Genomic DNA, 21,677 nt, shown 5'->3' with positions numbered 1-21,677 from the left:
TTGTTTTTGTTTTGTTTTTGAATGTCAGAAATGTATATTTGTGAATGTTGAGATGTTATATTGGTTTCACTGGTAAAAATAAATAATTGAAATGGGTATATATTTGTTTTTTGTTAAGTTGCCTAATAATTATGCACAGTAATAGTCACCTGCACACACAGATATCCCCCTAAAATAGCTAAAACTAAAAACAAACTAAAAACTACTTCCAAAAATATTTAGCTTTGATATTAATGAGTTTTTTGGGTTCATTGAGAACATGGTTGTTGTTCAATAATAAAATTAATCCTCAAAAATACAACTTGCCTAATAATTCTGCACTCCCTGTATGGCCTGCATGATTACCCGGACCAAACAAAACAACAAGACATGCGGTCTGGGACTGGGAGCCATGGCTAACTAGGTTGTGTTAAGTAGTACTATTCTTAGCACTTTCATCCCTGTTACTCATACCTCTCGGGGGAGGTCTATATGGCCATCATGATTAGCCTAACAAAGTACAACAATAAAACCTGCGCTCTTGGAACCATGTTAACTAGGTTTATTTCAGTAGTACTGTGCTTATTAGTTTAATACCTGTTACAACCCCTAATGGTGGAAGGTCTATATGGCATGCATGATTACCCGGACCAAATAAAACAACAAGACATGCGGTCTGGGACTGGGACCCATGGGTAACTAGGTTGTGTTAAATAGTACTATTCTTAGCACTTTCATCCCTGTTACTCACACCGATCGGGGGAGGTCTATAAGGCCATCATGATTAGCCTAACAAAGTACAACAATAAAACCTGCGCTCTTGGAACCATGGTAACTAGGTTTATTTCAGTAGTACTGTTCTTATTAGTTTAATACCTGTTACAACCCCTAATGGTGGGAGGTCTATATGGCCTGCATGATTAGCCAGACCAAATAAAACAACAAGACATGCGGTCTGGGACTGGGACCCATGGCTAACCAAGTTGTGTTAAGTAGTACTATTCTTAGCACTTTCATCCCTGTTACTCCCACCTATCGGGGGAGGTCTATATGGCCTGCATGATATATAATTACCCTTACAAAGTATAACAATAAGACATGCGGTCTGGGACCCATGGTAAGGTTGTTTAAGTAGTACTATTCTTAGCAGTTTAATACCAGTTACTCCACCTATCGGGGGAGGTCTATATGGCCTGCATGATATATAATTACCCTTACAAAGTATAACAATAAGACATGCGGTCTGGGACCCATGGTAAGGTTGTTTAAGTAGTACTATTCTTAGCAGTTTAATACCAGTTACTCCCCCTATCGGGGGAGGTGTATATGGCTGGCATGATATATAATTAGCCTAACAAAGTACAACAATCTGACATGTGGTCTGGGACCTACGGTAACAAGGTTGTGTTAAGTATTACTATTCTTAGCAGTTTAATCCCTCTTACTCCCCCTAGCGGGGGTGGTCTGAATGGCCTGCATGATTACCCTTACAAATTATAATAATAAAACAAGCGTTCTGGGACCCATGGTAAGGTTGTGTACTATGCTTAGCACTTTCATCCCTGTTACTCCCACCTATCGGTGGAGGTCTATATGGCCATCATGATCTATAATTATACTAACAAAGTACAACAATAGGACATACATGTGGTCTGGTACCGTCTGATTCTTTCAGGTATACCAGTTGCAGTGGTTCTGACCCTGCATTCTTGCTGCAACTCTACCTGCAAGAGAGATCTGTTACAGAATCTGTGGGCTGGTATGCAAAGAGCTGGCCTGCCTGAAAGGAGCATCGATTTTAGGAACCCGGAGATAATTTTTAGGAACCGGGAGATGGAACAAGATGCTTGGACAGTACACCCAGTACAGGTTGTTCTCCTTCAGCCTTTTTAGGCGAGGGTCCAGGACCCTCAACAGAAACAACAGCAGGAAACATCACATATGCCATCCTTTTGAACAATAGAGTACAGTTATGGCATCGATTTTAGGAACCCGGAGATAATTTTTAGGAACCGGGAGATGGAAAAAGATGCTTGGACAGTACACCCAGTACAGGTTGTTCTCCTTCAGCCTTTTTAGGCGAGGGTCCAGGACCCTCAACAGAAACAACAGTAGGAAACAGCACATATGCCATCCTTTTGAACAATAGAGTACAGGTATGGCATCGATTTTAGGAACCCGGAGATAATTTTTAGGAACCGGGAGATGGAAAAAGATGCTTGGACAGTACACCCAGTAAAGGTCGTTCGGACCCTTCACAGAAACAACAGCAGGAAACACCACATATGCCATCCTTTTGAATAATCCAGTATAGGTATGGCATCGATTTTAGAAACCCGGAGATAATAATTTTTAGGAACCGGGAAATTGAAAAAAAAAAAAAACCATGATTGGACACCCAGTACACTTCTTTCTCCTTCAGCCTTTTTAGACGAGGGTCCAGGACCCTTAACAGAAACAACAGCAGGAAACACCACCACATAAGCCATCCTTTTGAACAATCCAGTACAGGTATGGCATCCATTTTAGGAACCCGGAGATAATTTTTAGGAACCGGGAAATTGAACAAAAAATGTGCTTGGACACCTAGTACAGGTCGTTCTCCTTCAGCCTTTTTATACGATGGCCCACGACCCTCAACAGGCACAACAGCATGAAACACCACATATGCCATCCTTTTGCACAATAGATTACAGATATGGCGTTGATTTTAGGAACCCGGAAATAATTTTTAGGAACCAGGAAATTGAACCAAAAAACGTGCTTGGACACCAAGTACACTTCGTTCTCCTTCAGCCTTTTTATACGATGGCCCACGACCCTCAACAGGCACAACAGCATGAAACACCACATATGCCATCCTTTTGCACAATAGATTACAAATATGGCATTGATTTTAGGAACTGGGATATTGAACAAAAAAACATGCTTGGACACCCAGTACAGGTCGTTCTCCTTCTGCCTTTTTATACGATGGTCCATGACCCTCAACAGGCACAACAGCATGAAACACCACATATGCCATCCTTTTGCACAATAGAGTACAGGTATGGCATCGTTTTTAGGAAACCATAGATAATTTTTCGGAACCGTGAGATGGAAAAAGAGGCTTGGTCGATCCTCCTACTTCAAATTTGGGGCACTGTGCGTGCAATCTACTGTGCCACCAGATATGAGTGGTGTGTTAATGACTGAGTACTATTAACAGTTTTATCACTGTTATGTGCCGTTTTTTGGTTTGGGTTTTGTAGCCACAGTGCAGCACCAGAGGCCAGAAAAATTAGGCATGTCCAAATGCCTGAAAAATTCGGTATTGTTGCAGCCACTGCTGTAGCAGCGGCCAGAAAAATTGATGTTTTTAAAACAGTTACAAAGTGCCCTAAAACCTTGCGGCTTGAACACTAGTTGTTGGCGGATAAGTCACGCAAGTCATCCTGCATTCTAAGAAAAAATACGCCAGCGTGTGTACCATTTGTAGCCCAAGGCAGCTCATCTCATCATCAGGCCTTTTTTACTCAAATGTATCGCCCAATGTCAGTCTCTTCGGGATCCATCCCTCATTCATTTTAATAAAGGTGAGATAATCAAGACTTTTTTGACCTAGACGACTTCTCTTCTCAATGACTAAACCTCCTGCTGCACTGAAGGTCCTTTCTGACAGGACACTTGAAGCGGGGCAGGCCAGAAGTTCGATTGCAAATTGGGATAGCTCAGGCTACAGGTCAAGCCTGCACACCCAGTAGTCAAGGGGTACATCGCTCCTCAGAGTGTCGAGATACGCAGTTAATGCTAGGTAGTCTGCTACCTGTCGGTTGAGTCTTTCTCTGAGGCTGGATCCCGAAAGGCTCTGGCGATGCATAGGAGTTAAAAAGGTCCGCATGTCCTCCATCAACAACACGTCAGGAAAGCGCCCTGTCCTTGCCGCCGTGGGAGGAGGAGGAGGATTACTTTCATCTCTTCCCCTGTTAGATTCCCGTTGTGCTGTGACATCACCCTTATACGCTGTGTAAAGCATAGTTTTTAATTTATTTTTTAAATGCTCCATCCTTTCCGACTTGCGGGAATTTGGTAACATTTCAGGCACTTTATGCTTATACCGGAGGTCTAGTAGCGTGGACACCCAGTACAGGTCGTTCTCCTTCAGCTTTTTTATATGAGGGTCCCTCAACAGGCACGACAGCATGAAAGACCCCATTTGCACAAGGTTGGATGCCGAGCCAAACATGTCCCGTTCCTCGTCCTCACTGATGTCACTGAGGGTATCTTCTTCCCCCCAGCCACGTACAACACCACGGGTACCAGATAGGTGACAACAACGAGCACCCTGGGATGCTTGTTGTGCATGGTCTTCCTCCTCCTCCTCAAAGCCACATTCCTCCTCTGACTCCTCTTCCTCACAATCCTCTTCCTGCATTGCCGCAGGTCCAGCAAGCGATGCTGATAAGGCTGTTTCTGGTGGTGATGGACACCACAACTCTTCCTCTTCACGCTCATCTACGGCCTGATCCAGCACTCTTCGCAGGGCATGCTCCAGGAAGAAAACAAATGGTATGATGTTGCTGATGGTGCCTTCGGTGCGACTGACAAGGTTTGTCACCTCCTCAAAAGGACGCATGAGCCTACAGGCATTGCGCATGAGCGTCCAGTAATTTGGCAAAAAAATCCCCAGCTCCCCAGAGGTTGTCCTAGCACCCCGGTCATACAAATACTCATTAACAGCTTTTTCTTGTTGGAGCAGGCGGTCGAACATTAGGAGTGTTGAATTCCACCGTGTCGGGCTGTCGCAAATCAAGCGCCTCACTGGCAGGTTGTTTCGACGCTGGATATCTTAAAAGTGCGCCATGGCCGTGTAGGAACGCCTGAAATGGCCACACACCTTCCTGGCCTGCTTCAGGACGTCCTGTAAGCCTGGGTACTTATGCACAAAGCGTTGTACAATCAGATTACACACATGTGCCATGCACGGCACATGTGTCAACTTGCCCAATTTCAATACCGCCACCAAATTACTTCCATTGTCAGAAACAACCTTGCCAATCTCCAGTTGGTGCGGAGTCAGCCACTGATCCACCTGTGCGTTCAGGGCAGACAGGAGTGCTGGTGCGGTGTGACTCTCGGCTTTCAGGCAAGTCAACCCCAAGACGGCTTGACACTGCCGTATCCAGGATGTTGAATAGTACCTGGGGAGCTTGGGGGGTGCCGTTGATGTGGAGCAAGACGCAGCAGCAGAAGAGGACTCAGCCGAGGAAGAGGTTATGGAAGAGGATGGAGTAGAGGAGGTAGCAGCAGGCCTGCCTGCAAGTCGTGGTGGTGTCACCAACTCCTCTGCAGAGCCACGCATTCCATGCTTGTCAGATGTCAGCAGGTTTACCCAATGCGCAGTGTAGGTGATATACCTGCCCTGACCATGCTTTTCAGACCAGCTATCAGTGGTCATATGGACCCTTGCCCCAACGCTGTGTGCCAGACATGCCATAACTTCCTTTCGAACAACAGAGTACAGGTTTGGGATTGCCTTTTGTGAAAAGAAATTTCTGCCAGGTACCTTCCACTGCGGTGTCCCAATAGATACAAATTTTTTGAAAGCATCAGACTCCACCAGCTTGTATGGTAAAAGCTGGCGGGCTAAGAGTTCAGACAAGCCAGCTGTCAGACGCCGGGCAAGGGGGTGACTTTGGGAAATTGGCTTCTTACGCTCAAACATGTCCTTGATAGACACCTGACTGTGGGCAGATGACCAGGAACTGCTACGTAAGAGAGACTCAGTGGAGGATGGTTGAGAGGGGGCAAGGAGGACAGCTGTGGTTGACTTGGCTGAAGATGCTGGAGCAGGAGAAGGATGGCGGCTTTGAGTTTGTGTGCTGCTTCTACTCATGTGTTCTTCCCATCGGCGTTTGTGATGTGAGACCATGTGCCTTCGCAAAGCAGTTGTATCTAGGTGGGTGTTGGACTTCCCACGACACAGTTTCTTTTGGCACAGGTTGCAAATGGCATCACTGTTTTCAGAGGCAAACACACACAAAAATGCCACACTGCTGGGCTCTGCGATGACGGCATTCTGGTGGTGGCAACAGCATGCGTTGATTGGCGTTAGCGTTCTGTCTGGCTGACCCCTGGTGCCGATGCATGCTGTCTGACTGTGCCACTAGCTCCTTGCGATGACCTCCCCCTGCTTCCAACTCGTCTCCTCCTCCTCTCTGTCTCCCCATCTGAACTTTCCCCCTCTTTTTCTTCTCTTCTAGCAGGCACCCACGTGACATCCACCGACACATCATCATCAACCACTTCACTTGTATCTGACACATCAACAAAGGAAGCAGTAGCGGGTACAACATCATCATCACACCGTACCTCCATGTCTGTAATGCTGCCTGACTGAGACATATCACTGTTATCTACATCCGACAGGCGGGCGAGTGGCACTGGTCACTTGAGAGGTGCCCAAAGCACAGCTGGAGGTGGATGGTGCAGAAGCTGTAGAAGATTGGGTGTCCTGTATTAGCCATTCAACTAGGTCCTCCTCAGAACTTTTCATGTCCCTGGCACCTGGCCTCTGAACAATGTGCATATTTGTAGGGTCTAAAGGAATTACAGCAGCACGACCACGACGGCACCTGCGGGGTGGCTTGCCTCTGCCTGTCATTTTTTTAAAAATGTACACTTACAATACTATTAAACAAATTATGAGTGGTGGCACTGGGCAAGTGGGCACAGTATATGCTGTGAGCCTGACACCAAAAAACAGACTGATGTTTCAAAGTCAAAAATGTTTATTTTTTAAATATTAAAAGTACTGTGACAACAAATATGATTGGTGGCACTAGTTGGCAAGTGGGCCTGGCTGGCACACACGCTGGGAGGAAGGCAACTGCAATTAGATTACACTAGCTGACTGATGCTTCACAGTCCAAAAAGTTTTTTTTTTTAATTTACAATACTGTTAGAACAAATATGATTGGTGAAACTAGTTGGAAATGGCAACCAGGCCAGGCATACACGCTGGCAGGCAGGCAACTGCAATTCAATGGCACTAGCAGACTGATGATTCACAGTAAAAAAAGTTTTTATTTTAAATATTTTCAAACCTGTTAGAACAAATATGATTGGTGGCACTAGTTGGCTTGGCACGTGGGCCTGGCACACACGCTGGGAGGAAGGCAACTGCAATTAGATTACCCTAGATGACTGATGTTTCACAGTCAAAAAAGTTTTTATTTTAAATATTTACAATACTGTTATAACAAATATGATTGGTGGCAGTAGTTGGCAGCAAGTGGGCCTGGCACACACGCTGGCAGGCAGGCAACTTCAATTAGATTACACTAGCAGACTGATCTTTCACAGTCAAAAAATATTTTTTTTTTTAAATATTTACACTACTGTTATAACAAATATGATTGGTGGCACTAGTTGGCAAGTGGGCCTGGCACACACGCTGGGAGGAAGGCAACTTCAATTAGATTACACTAGATGACTGATATTTCTCAGTCAAAAAAGTTTTTATTTTAAATATTTACAATACTGTTATAACAAATATGATTGGTGGCACTAGTTGGCAAGTGGGCCTGGCAACACACGCTGGCAGGCAGGCAACTGCAATTCAATTGCACTAGCAGACTGATGATTCACAGTCAAAAAAGTTTTTATTTTAAATATTTACACTACTGTTATAACAAATATGATTTGTGGCACTAGTTGGAAAGTGGGCCTGGCACACACGCTGGCAGCCAGGCAACTGCAATTAAATAACAATAGCAGACTGATGTAAAAGTTTGTTTTTAAAAAAGTTACACTAATGTTACAACAGATAGGAGTGGTGGCACTCAGGATAGAAGTAGGCACAGTATGTGCTGGCAGCCTTACACACAGGCTTGCACTAGTGGCAGGCTGGCCTGGCAACTAAAATTAAATAACACTAGAAGACTGATGTAAAAGTTTTTTTTTTACAAAATTTAAACTAATGTTACACCAGATAGGAGTGGTGGACTGGCACTGAGGATGGAAGTAGGCACAGTATATGCTGGCAGCCTGACACACAGGCTGGCACTAATGGCAGCCAGGCTGGCCTGGAAACTAATATTAAATAACACTAGAAGAGGACTGATGTAAAAAAAAAATTAAAAAAAAATTTACACTAATGTTACACCAGATATAAGTGGTGGAAAAAAAGAGCTATTAATCACACTATATGATGTGGCCTGACACACAGGCCTGATGGAAAATGAAATTAGATTACACTAGCAAAATGATTTAATTTTTTTTTTTTTTTAATTTACAATAATGTTTATGAGTGGTGGCTGGAGTGGTGGCTGGCACAGCAATTAACCACAGTATATACTGTGTGAGCCTGAGACGCAGGCCTGATAGAAAATGAAATTAGATTACACTAGCAAAATGATTTAAAAGTTTTTATTTTATTTTAAAATAATGTTAAGCAGATATGAGTGGTGCCTGCTGGCACAGCTATTAACCACAGTGTATGCTGTGTAAGCCTGACACACAGGCCTGATAGAAATGAAATTAGATTACACTAGCAAAATGATTTATTTTTTTTATTTTTTTAATTTACAATAATGTTTATGAGTGGTGGCTGGAGTGGTGGCTGGCACAGCAATTAACCACAGTATATACTGTGTGAGCCTGAGACACAGGCCTGATAGAAAATGAAATTAGATTACACTAGCAAAATGATTTAAAAGTTGTTTTTTTTTAATTTTAAAATAATGTTAAGCAGATATGAGTGGTGCCTGCTGGCACAGCTATTAACCACAGTGTATGCTGTGTAAGCCTGACACACAGGCCTGATAGAAAATGAAATTAGATTACACGAGCAAAATGATTTAAAAGTTTGGTTGTTTAAATTTACACTAATGTTAAGCAGATATGAGTGGTGGCTGCTGGCACAGCTATTAACCCCAGTGTATGCTGTGTAAGCCTGACACACAGGCCTGATAGAAAATGAAATTAGATTACACTAGCACAATGATTTCAAAGTTTTTTTTTAATTTTAAAATAATGTTAAGCAGATATGACTGGCGGCTGCAAGCACAGCTATTAACCACAGTATGCTTGCTGTGTAAGCCTGACACACAGGCCTGATAGAAAATGAAATTAGATTACACTAGCAAAATGATTTCAAAGTTTGGTTTTTTTAAATTTACACTAATGTTAAGCAGATATGAGTGGTGGCTGCTGGCACAGCAATTAAACAACGTTGTATGCTGTGTAAACCTGACACACAGGCCTGATAGAAAATGAAATTAGATTACACTAGCAAAATGATTTAAAAGTTTTGTTTTTTAAATTTAAAATAATGTTAAGCAGATATGAGTGGTGGCTGCTGGCACAGCAATTAAACAACGTGTATGCTGTGTAAGCCTGACACACAGGCCTGATAGAAAATGAAATTAGATTATACTAGCAAAATGATTTAAAAGTTTTTTTTTTAAATTTAAAATAATGTTAAGCAGGGGGGCGGAGCCGACTAGCAAACTGAACAGACGCACATCTCTGAAGCTCCTCAACTATAACACTATATAGTGAATTTACATAAATATAGGAGATATCGTTTAAAAAAGTATTTTGAGCTCACATCAAGCCTACCTATCTTACATGCTCTGGGAGAGCTGGGAGTGAACTACACAACAGAACAGACCCTAAAAAAAAAAACGGTATTAAGTGTACAACTGCAAGAGCGTGAATCGCCATCTTAAAATGGAGTCTTTGGATAGATGGGAGAAAAAGGCAGAACAATCCCTCCGGACCTACTATAAAAACTTAAAGCATGATCTGACTGTTATAAGAGATAAATGGGCAGCTTTGTTACCCCACCAGCCGCAAAATCAGGAGTCACTTGAGATCACAACCTACCCCTTTCTTCAAAGCGCCACTGTAGATTCATCAGATTACACAGAGGGGATCACGCCTGGCCCTGTTTTGGAGATCCTACCTAACAGCACACAGATCGATAAGACAGATCGCAGTATGCAGGGGAAAACTAAAGCAGCCTCATTCAGACTGTCCGATACTAACTTTAAGCCCTGTCATGTGAAACTACCTGAGCGGTTCAGCCGCACTCCAAAGCCCCAGAGCCCTCAGTTACCTATCAGGAACCTAGCGGAGAGACGTTTGAACACCACCCCGCTCTATATGCAAGACATCCTGCCTATTCACTGTACAGATCTGGAGTGGGGGGATGCGGTCGGCCCTCCACTGGGGAGAGACAAACATACACACTTGCGGATGCAGCCCTTTGAAAATGTTAACCGGGGTGTCAGCCCAAGACACGGAGGTCAGTTAATTTCTACAATCCCACGAGCTATTACATCTTATCATCTGGAGATGGGGTATGTTGTAGCAACACCTGCATGTAGCCCTATTGTCTACCTATCTGATCAAGAGGCCACAAGCTGGATCACAACAGAGTACTCCGGGGGTCTGAAATTTCACAGCATCTTCGATCCCTATGGTCATCTGAGCAACACAACCTACCACAGCTCTCTCAAAAATACATGCGACATGGCGCTGCTTGTTTCATCGCCAGGTGGAACTCAGTTGATGCAGATTCCGTTATTGAGTGTTATGAGTTGCCTGATCATCGTGCAGCACAAGAGTTGGTTTCGTCTAGGTGTCGGCTAGATTAGCAGGTTTTTGCTCGGATGGATCTGAGAATGCTCTGCTAAAGGATTGTCTGACTTTCACCCTGCTCCTCTTCAGACATTGGTACTAATAGAACACATATTTTTCAACTGTGAGCACCTAACACTTTTGTTTAACTCTCTCTGACAATGTTTTGCTGTTATTGTTCATCAAACTGGGTGATAGTAGGTTTAAAGGTCTTGATACCTAGCCAATATGTTATTTGATTATGCCTTGCCACTTCTTAATGGCTTACCTTTCTCTATCTATTTATATAATGCTTGAGGTAATTTGCCCTAGGAGAGTGTGAATTGAAACCCCATTGTCATATACCATCCTCAACAGGCCTATATTGGTTACATAGCACAAGCTCAATTACTTTTTGAATTTGACCATCATACCTAGATAGGTTATTAGCCTGTACCAACAACACAGATAAAGATAACTAAATTTGGCTTGTATCAGTCTCATAGATCAGTAGAGGTTAATCTTTCTACAAACCCAACCTATTCAGTGTTATAAATTGTACATTTGTATTGTCTAGCTTTTTTCATTATGTTACATATGCCAAAATACCTAATCCATATTCAGGGTTTGTGACATAATGAGATATAATTTGCTTACTAGACTAGTCTAACAAATACTTTAGCCTGCCTGGATTATACATCTTAAGCCCTAACCTAAAGGAATCTTTACACTCAATAACAGCTTACTTCTAGGGCTTGAACCTTGTCTCTAGAACATTGATGCTTAAACTAACTAACATAGTGCCACTGTTACCCTACAGAATAGGTCTCAATTTTTCATATTACCTTTATGTTTACTACATGGGCTCCCTTGCTGGTTGTCTCCTGTTGCAGAGCTAACTTTATTAATTCATATATCCATCTCCTGATAAATAAAGAATAACACTCAGAGGCCACTAACCCACACTCTAGAGTTGCATACACCTTGTGGGCTATCTTAGTGAACTGCAGACAGGATGATCCATACAACATCAACGATTACTCACATAAATTCCAGTTAAAATATTGAAGATAATTTCCCTGCTCAACTACTCCCCACCCTATTTGACATTGTTATATATATAACCTAACACTACCCCTATAGTAAAACTGACACACCTCTCTCACGGTCTACTATTCGCATATGCACCTCTCTGGCTCCTGAGTAAATATGCATGTTAATGTATAGACTTTTTATATAAAGTGGAGACTGTAGTTTCTAGGTCTTGGAGGGTACATTTGGGAAATCTCCTCTATAAGCTTCACATTAAGTGCCCCTAATGGCTAGCTTCCCCCTATTGCACTTGGGATTTTCACTTAACTATCCTCCCACTCCAAATCTACCAGGAGGTCTGTAATTGCAATAGCGTTACCCATCTCTGGATTGGTGTAACAGATTCTTCTCCTCCATATCAATACCCCCATCCTAGGCCTTACAACCTAATCTCCTTTAGGGTGTCAATAGAATGTCCTGGCCTCCCTACACCTCTGTTACCATGACTATATCTTTCCCCGCCCCATAGATATACATTGCACATATGATACCCCCCCATAGCTCTCTATTCTAGTCATTGCTCTTAAGACACCCACAGTATAAATAATTGTATAAATAGTCTCACTCTGTAGCCCTATCACAACTTGCTCCGCCCTCCCTGCTTTTTCCTCCCCCTCCCCTCCCCCTCCCATATACCGAGTGGCTATTGTCCACTGTAATCCCTCTTCTTTCCTGCTATCTATGACACCTTTGCGGTCACATTAAATGCTAACTCCCCACATCATGATAGGAACTCTCACTTCATTCACTTTATAGATGTGGAGACCAGAGTCCATTTAATAAAATATAAAATGAAGTTTCATCTTAACGCGCCCAAACTTATCTCTGACACCTATCTAGACTTAATATAGACTTATGCTTATTAAGAGTAATCTTTCCGTATTTCTGTTATTATGATTCTCTCTGCAAAATCCCAGAACTCATGACTTTACTTGATGCCTGGAACAGATACTCCCATGTTAACTGCATAGTTAGTTTGAATGTCATAATATTATGAGGTGTACCTTGATGTTTATCCTATAGATGGGCAAATGTTGAATCCTGTATTCCCTTTATGTTTTTTCTTGAAACTTCAATAAAAATAAAATGAAGAAAAAAAAATAAAAAAAAAAATAATGTTAAGCAGATATGAGTGGTGGCTGCTGGCACAGCAATTAACCACAGTATGCAGTGTAAGCCTGACACACAGGCCTGATGGAAAATGAAATTAGATTACACTAGCAAAATGATTTAAAAGTTTTGTTTAAATTTACACTAATGTTAAGCAGATATCAGTGGTGGCACTAATCACAGTATATGCTGTGAGCCTCACACACAGGCTGACAGCCAGGCAAATGCAAATAAAATTACAAATAATAATAAAAAAAAAACGACTGAAGTTATAGCCCTAAAAAGGGCTTTTTGGGGTATTGTCCTTACAGCAGAGATTAGATGAGTCCTTCAGGACTGTAGTGGACACTAAATACACTAGCCTAGTTATCTATTTCCCTATAATGTCAGTAGCAGCAACACTAAAGCTCCTCTAAGAAAGCAAGATCGTAATGAATCTAAAATGGCTGCTGCCAAGGAGCTGGGAGGGTCTGTGAGGGAGTGTCTGCTGCTGATTGTCTCAAATGTGTCAGAAGGCTGTGAGATACAGGGTCAAAGTTTCCTCAATGATGACAAATAGGGGGCGGATCGAACATCGCATATGTTCGCCCGCAGCGGCGAACGCGAACAAGCTATGTTTGCCGGGAACTGTTCTCCGGCGAACAGTTCGCGACATCACTATTTCCAAACCTTGTGATAAATCTTCCTTGAAACAGGCTTACAAGTCTATATCATAGTGTGAATCACAGAGTCAGAGAAAACTGCTATGACTAAGGACTAAGCATTCAATTTCTATGCCTTCAAAATTTAGAGATTTGAGATACGGATGGAAAAAAAGGCCTTGAGACAGAAGGTCTGGTCTTAGAGGAAGTGACCAAGGTCCGCATACCGTCCAGAACCTGTGAGGCCATGCTGGTGTTACCAGAAACACATATAATTGTTCCATTATGATCTTTCAGATCACTCTTGAAAGAAAAACCAGGAGGTGGAAAAACCCCTGGACCTGGAAAGGTATCTGTTTAGACGAGAGGCCATCAGATCTATATCTGGAAGACCCTACATCTGCACAATCTGATAGAACACATCTGAATGGAGAGACCACTCCCCCAGATGTAATAATTCAGAATCTGAAGACAACTGCTGTGCTAAACTGTCCAACCATAAAGTAAACTGATCAAGATAACAAGCCTTATCAGATCCCCAGATCTCCCACTATTCCAGCCCCTCCAGACAGGCTGGTGCCCCCATAGTGTCCATTGTCTTATGGAGTCCCAGTGGTACATTGGTGGCTATTCCAGGGTGGTCCCGGGGGAGCTGCAGAACTTTCAGGATGTCGTTAGAAAGTCCTTAGTTCCCAGAGACTACAGTCCAAAAAGCAACATGATCCAGAGCTTGGGGCCGGAGCTACGGGTGAACAAACGTACATAGGGAAGGCCAAGGGGAAATAAGAGTTGTTGGGAGTTGTTGGGGGGGTTAAAAACCCTGGTTCCCAAGGGAGCTCCCTTCCGGCAATCACCCCACATCTTGCCCTCCCAAGGGGGCACTAATCCCAAAAAGAATGGAGCTCTTGGGCAAAGGGCCGCTGGAGCGACCTGGTGTACACTGCTAGTAACTAATGCATTCTTCTTTTAGCACTGACTTAATGCTTACTATTTAATACGCTGCTAGGAACTAGTGCATTCTTCTTTTAGCACTGCCTTAATGCTTACTATTTGTTACGCTGCTAGTAACTAGTGTATTCTTCTTTTAGCACTGACAATGCTTACTATTTGTTATGCTGCTAGTAACTAGTGTATTCTTCTTTTAGAACTGACTTATTGCTTACTATTTGTTATGCTGCTAGTAACTAGTGTATTCTTCTTTTAGAACAAGGAAAAATAGGATGTGCTGAGACAAAAAAAAAAGTCACTTAATAAACAAAGTTTATTGGATGAATCCAATAGTATGCTGGTACAAATGTGGGTCACAGTTAGAGAGGCCTGACGCATTTTGCGCATGCGTACATGCGCTTCTTCTTTGTTTATTAAGTGACTTTTTTGTCTCAGCACATCCTATTTTTCCTTGTTCATTTTGTGCATCTGCGGTTGGGAATACCGCTTTTTGGATCTGCTGTTTTCAAGCTGAAATTGCAGTCTACTTGGAGCGTTCCCTCCCCCCCTACGTCTTACTCCTTACCCAGTGCCTAGCTGTGTCATCTGTGACGTACAAGGAACATTCACAGAAGGTGCGCCTGACATCGTATACACCTGCAGCTCTGAAGCACGCCAAAAAGGACACACATACTGCACCCACTCAGAAGGGTTTCATCGCCTGCCCAAGAGGAAGTACGGAGTGAGTCCAGGCACCCCACCGGAACAGTTGAGGGTAAGAGCAACGGGAATCGCTAGTCCTATTATAGAGACTTGTTGCATTACTACCTACCAGTGACCTAGGCTGAAGTGGAGTGTTTGGACACTATAGGTGTGAGTGAGAGAACTCCAACAGACTTGAATATCCACTGATTGACAATTTTCCCAGCATTTACTTATATTAATTGGGACTTTGAATAATCCTGGTATCGATCTTGTGTGTATACTTGTAGAGATCAAGGGTTACACAGACTGAGCACTTTATTTTTGTGTCTTTGTATTCTTCTTTTAGCACTGACTTAATACTTACTATTTAATACGCTGCTAGGAACTAGTGCATTCTTCTTTAGCACTGACTTAATGCTTACTATTTAATACACTGCTAGTAACTAGTGCATTCTTCTTTAGCACTGACTTAATGCTTACTATTTAATACGCTGCTAGTAACTAGTGTATTCTTCTTTTAGCACTGACTTAATGCTTACTATTTAATACGCAGCTAGGAACTAGTGCATTATTCTTTTAGCACTGCCTTAATGCTTACTATTTAATATGCTGCTAGTAACTAGTGTATTCTTCTTTAGCACTGCCTTAATGCTTACTATTTAATACGCAGCTAGGAACTAGTGCATTCTTCTTTAGCACTGACTTAATGCTTACTATTTAATACACTGCTAGTAACTAGTGCATTATTCTTTTAGCACTGCCTTAATGCTTACTATTTAATACGCTGCTAGTAACTAGTGTATTCTTCTTTAGCACTGACTTAATGCTTACTATTTAATACACTGCTAGTAACTAGTGCATTATTCTTTTAGCACTGCCTTAATGCTTACTATTTAATACGCTGCTAGTAACTAGTGTATTCTTCTTTAGCACTGACTTAATGCTTACTATTTAATACACTGCTAGCAACTAGTGCATTATTTTTTTTAGCACTAACTTAATGCTTACTATTTGTTATGCTGCTAGTAACTAGTGTATTCTTCCTTTAGCACTGACTTAATGCTTACTATTTAATACACTGCTAGTAACTAGTGTATTCTTCCTTTAGCACTAACTTAATGCTTACTATTTGTTATGCTGATAGTAACTAGTGTATTCTTCCTTTAGCACTAACTTAATGCTTACTATTTGTTATGCCGCTAGTAACTAGTGCATTCTTCTTTTAGCACTGACTTAATGCTTACTATTTAATATGCTGCTAGTAACTAATGCATTCTTCTTTTAGCACTGACTTAATGCTTACTATTTAATATGCTGCTAGTAACTAATGCATTCTTCTTTTAGCACTGACTTAATGCTTACTATTTAATATGCTGCTAGTAACTAGTGCATTCTTCTTTTAGCACTGACTTAATGCTTACTATTTAATATGCTGCTAGTAACTAGTGCATTCTTCTTTTAGCACTGACTTAATGCTTACTATTTAATATGCTGCTAGTAACTAATGCATTCTTCTTTTAGCACTGACTTAATGCTTACTATTTAACACCCTGCTAGTAACCAAAGCATTCTTCCTTTAGCACTGACTTAATGCTTACTATTTAATACGCTGCTAGTAACTAATGTATTCTTCTTTTAGCACTCATTTAATGCTGACTATTTAATACGCTGATAGTAACTAGTGCATTATTCTTTTAGCACTGACTTAATGCTTACTATTTAATATGCTGCTAGTAACTAATGCATTCTTCTTTTAGCACTGACTTAATGCTTACTATTTAATATGCTGCTAGTAACTAGTGCATTCTTCTTTTAGCACTGACTTAATGCTTACTATTTAATACACTGCTAGTAACTAGTGCATTCTTCTTTTAGCACTGACTTAATGCTTACTATTTAATATGCTGCTAGTAACTAGTGCATTCTTCTTTTAGCACTGACTTAATGCTTACTATTTAATACGCTGCTAGTAACTAATGTATTCTTCTTTTAGCACTCATTTAATGCTGACTATTTAATACGCTGATAGTAACTAATGCATTCTTCCTTTAGCACTGACTTAATGCTTACTGTTTAATACGCTGCTAGTAACTAGTGCATTCTTCCTTTAGCACTAACTTAATGTATACTATTTAATACGCTGCTAGTAACTAATGCATTCTTCCTTTAGCACTGACTTAATGCTTACTATTTAATACGCTGCTCGTAACTAATGTATTCTTCTTTTAGCACTAATTTAATGCTTACTATTTAATACGCTGCTAGTAACTAGTGTATTCTTCTTTTAGCACTGACTTAATGCTTACTATTTAATACGCTGCTAGTAACTAGTGCATTCTTCCTTTAGCACTGACTTAATGCTTACTATTTAATATGCTGCTAGTAACTAATGTATTCTTCTTTTAGCACTGACTTAATGCTTACTATTTAATACACTGCTAGTAACTAGTGTATTCTTCTTTTAGCACTGACTTAATGCTTACTATTTAATACGCTGCTAGTAACTAGTGCATTCTTCCTTTAGCACTGACTTAATGCTTACTATTTAATACGCTGATAGTAACTAATGCATTCTTCCTTTAGCACTGACTTAATGCTTACTGTTTAATACGCTGCTAGTAACTAGTGCATTCTTCCTTTAGCACTAACTTAATGTATACTATTTAATACGCTGCTAGTAACTAATGCATTCTTCCTTTAGCACTGACTTAATGCTTACTATTTGATATGCTGCTCGTAACTAATGTATTCTTCTTTTAGCACTAATTTAATGCTTACTATTTAATACGCTGCTAGTAACTTGTGTATTCTTTTTTTAGCACTGACTTAATGCTTACTATTTGTTATACTGCTAGTAACTAGTGTATTCTTCTTTTAGCCCTGACTTAATCTCTCAGACATGCTCACTCACTCAGGCATTTACTCTCAGACATGCTCACTCAGGCATTTACTCTCAGACATGCTCACTCAGGCATTTACTCTCAGACATACTCTCTCATTTATTTACTCTCAGACATACTCTCTCATTTATTTACTCTCAGACATACTCTCTCATTTATTTACTCTCAGACATGCTCACTCACTCAGGCATTTACTCTCAGACATGCTCACTCATTTACTCTCAGACATGCTCACTCATTTACTCTCAGATATGCTCACTCATTTACTCTCAGACATGCTCACTCATTTACTCTTAGACATACTGACTTACTCAGACATGCTCACTCACTCAGGCATATCCTCTCAGACATGCTCACTCATTTACTCTCAGACATGCTAACTCACTCAGGTATTTACTCTCAGACATGCTCACTCACTCAGGCATTTACTCTCAGAAATGCTCACTCACTCTCAGACATGCTCAATCACTTACTCTCAGACATGCTCACTCATTTACTCTCACACATACTCACTCATTTACTTTTAGACATACTGACTTACTCAGACATGCTCACTCACTCAGGCATATCCTCTCAGACATGCTCACTCATTTACTCTCAGACATGCTAACTCACTCAGGTATTTACTCTCAGACATGCTCACTCACTCAGGCATTTACTCTCAGAAATGCTCACTCACTCTGACATGCTCACTCACTTACTCTCAGACATGCTCACTCACTTACTCTCAGACATGCTCACTCACTTACTCTCAGACATGCTCACTCATTTACTCTCAGACATGCTCACTCATTTACTCTCAGACATGCTCACTCACTCAGGCATTTCCTCTCAGACATGCTCACTCATTCAGGCATTTCCTCTCAGACATACTCACTCAGGCATTTCCTCTCAGACATACTCACTCAGGCATTTCCTCTCAGACATACTCACTCAGGCATTTCCTCTCAGACATACTCACTCAGGCATTTCCTCTCAGACATACTCACTCAGGCATTTACTCTCAGACATACTCACTCAGGCATTTCCTCTCAGACATACTCACTCAGGCATTTCCTCTCAGACATACTCACTCAGGCATTTCCTCTTAGACATACTCACTCAGGCATTTCCTCTCAGACATACTCACTCAGGCATTTCCTCTCAGACATACTCACTCAGGCATTTCCTCTTAGACATACTCACTCAGGCATTTCCTCTCAGACATACTCACTCAGGCATTTCCTCTCAGACATACTCACTCAGGCATTTCCTCTCAGACATGCTCACTAACTCAGGTATTTACTCTCAGACATGCTCACTCAGGCATTTCCTCTCAGACATGCTCACTCATTTACTCTCAGACATGCTCACTCAGGCATTTACTCTCAGACATGCTCATTCATTCAGGCATTTACTCTCAGACATACTCACTCAGGCATTTACTCTCATACATACTCACTCAGGCATTTACTCTCATACATACTCACTCAGGCATTTACTCTCATACAAACTCACTCAGGCATTTACTCTCAGACATACTCACTCATGCATTTACTCTCAGACATACTCACTCAGGCATTTACTCTCAGACATACTCACTCAGGCATTTACTCTCAGACATACTCACTCAGGCATTTACTCTCAGATATGCTCACTCACTTACTCAGATATGCTCACTCATTCAGGCATTTACTCTGACATGCTCACTCAGACATTTACTCTTGGAGATACTCACTGATACATGCTCACTCACACTCAGGTATTTACTCTCAGACATGCTCACTCAGGCATTTCCTCTCAGACATGCTCACTCATTTACTCTCAGACATGCTCACTCACTCAGGTATTTACTCTCAGACATGCTCACTCAGGCATTTACTCTCAGACATACTCACTCACTCATGCATTTACTCTCAGACATACTCACTCATTTACTCTCAGACATACTCACTCAGGCATTTACTCTCATACAAACTCACTCAGGCATTTACTCTCAGACATACTCACTCAGGCATTTACTCTCAGACATACTCACTCAGGCATTTACTCTCAGACATGCTCACTCAGGCATTTACTCTCAGACATGTTCATTCATTCAGGCATTTACTCTCGGACATACTCACTCAGGCATTTACTCTCATACATACTCACTCAGGCATTTACTCTCAGACATACTCACTCAGGCATTTACTCTCAGACATACTCACTCAGGCATTTACTCTCAGACATACTCACTCAGGCATTTACTCTCAGACATGCTCATTCACTCATTTACTCTCAGATATGCTCACTCACTTACTCAGATATGCTCACTCATTCAGGCATTTACTCTGACATGCTCACTCAGACATTTACTCTTGGAGATACTGATACATGCTCACTCACACTCAGTTATTTGCTCTCAGACATGCTCACTCACTGATTTAGTCTCAGACAGGCTCACGCAAGCATTTACTCTCAGACACATTCAATTATTCTGGTAGTGCAGACTCAGTTAAACTTGCTGTTCTAATCATTATGTTGTATTATAAAAGTTCAAAGAAATGTGCAAGGATTTAACAACTAATCACAGAAGCAAAAGTGAGACAAAGGCAGCAAATTAATTATGTCTTAATTAAGATGTCTGAAATGAGCGCAGCATTTTAATTAACCATTAATATCCCTTTATAATATGATTTTAATTCAAATTATTTCAGATTATTTTGAGTCATTTTAAAGTGACCATATTTAAACATTCAGCCACATCATTGCAAACGTTAATGAGCACCCTGGTGTTTATTAATTAGTTTACAGGTTTCATCATGTGTGCGATTTAAGTTAAATTATGGTGAAACTGTCAATGAAAAAAGTTGCAGCTGAAAACAGGCAAAATGGGTTTGTAAAATCTATAAAGTGCAGAATGTGAATTGTGTGTTCAATATATGTTCTGATTTGTTCAAAAACTGTAGTTAAATTGTGTCACAAATGTATTTAAATTCATGTGATTAATGTGTTACTGGGATGTTTTCAAAGGGATTGTAATAGGTTTGAATTTGGAAATCACATGATATAAATATATTCACAATACTTTAAAATCACACTAAAGTTTTGTTAGAGTTGTGTAGATACATTTTGTGTACAATATATAAAGTATAACACTGGGCAGCAGATAACACAATATACTCACTGTTTAAGCTCCAGGAATCTCTGGTATCAGTCTGTTCTTTGTCTGTAGCTGAAACTGAAACTTACCCTGAAGCTGCTGTATTTATACACTGGGATCTGCGGGCACAAGCTGAATATTACATCACAGACAACTTGTGCAGCCTCTGTTCTTGCTCAGCTTTGAAAGAAAATGTTAGTTTTTTTTAAAGATGAATCCTGAGCACTGTGCATCTAATTTTTTTATTACTAATACAGAGCCCCAGCCCCCCTCACGTAAAAGAGGAAATTCCCTTCTGTGCAATGAGGGAGTCAAACCTTCCTTCCAGGTAATACCCATGTTAATGCTATTTACCTGTGCAGTCTCTGATGAGTGAGAGGGGGCAGTTATAGAGTCTCTTATCCTCCTATATTATAGGTAGCAGGCAATTGCCAATGGAAGTGAAGGGCCCTCTAGTGGGCCTGTAACAAAATTAAGGGATACCTGAGTTGAAGTCTGGAGGGTACTAGGTGCTACAGTGTTGCAAATGTGGGGGCGGGTGCTTCTGCTTACCTTTATAGGTCCTGCTGCAGTGAATCCGGCCCTCTTTTGTTC

At 41.2% G+C, this 21,677-nt stretch overlaps 1 protein-coding gene across 1 annotated transcript in view; it reads right to left on the bottom strand.

Moving 5' to 3' along the window:
• Nucleotides 1–21,206, bottom strand: part of LOC128661237 (verrucotoxin subunit beta-like) — a 232,103-nt gene extending 210,897 nt beyond the window's left edge. Inside the window, exon 1 of the mRNA XM_053715516.1 lies at nucleotides 21,108–21,206. The gene's annotated coding sequence lies outside the window, so the exon portion shown is untranslated. The remainder of the gene's footprint in view (nucleotides 1–21,107) is intronic.
• Between the last annotated feature and the right edge of the window lie 471 nt (nucleotides 21,207–21,677).

The sequence above is a fragment of the Bombina bombina genome, chromosome 5 (assembly GCF_027579735.1).
Source record: "Bombina bombina isolate aBomBom1 chromosome 5, aBomBom1.pri, whole genome shotgun sequence".
NCBI classification, from domain to species: Eukaryota; Metazoa; Chordata; class Amphibia; order Anura; family Bombinatoridae; genus Bombina; species Bombina bombina.
The sequence above is the reverse complement of the archived record's forward strand: the minus strand, read 5'-3'. Positions and strand labels throughout refer to the sequence as shown.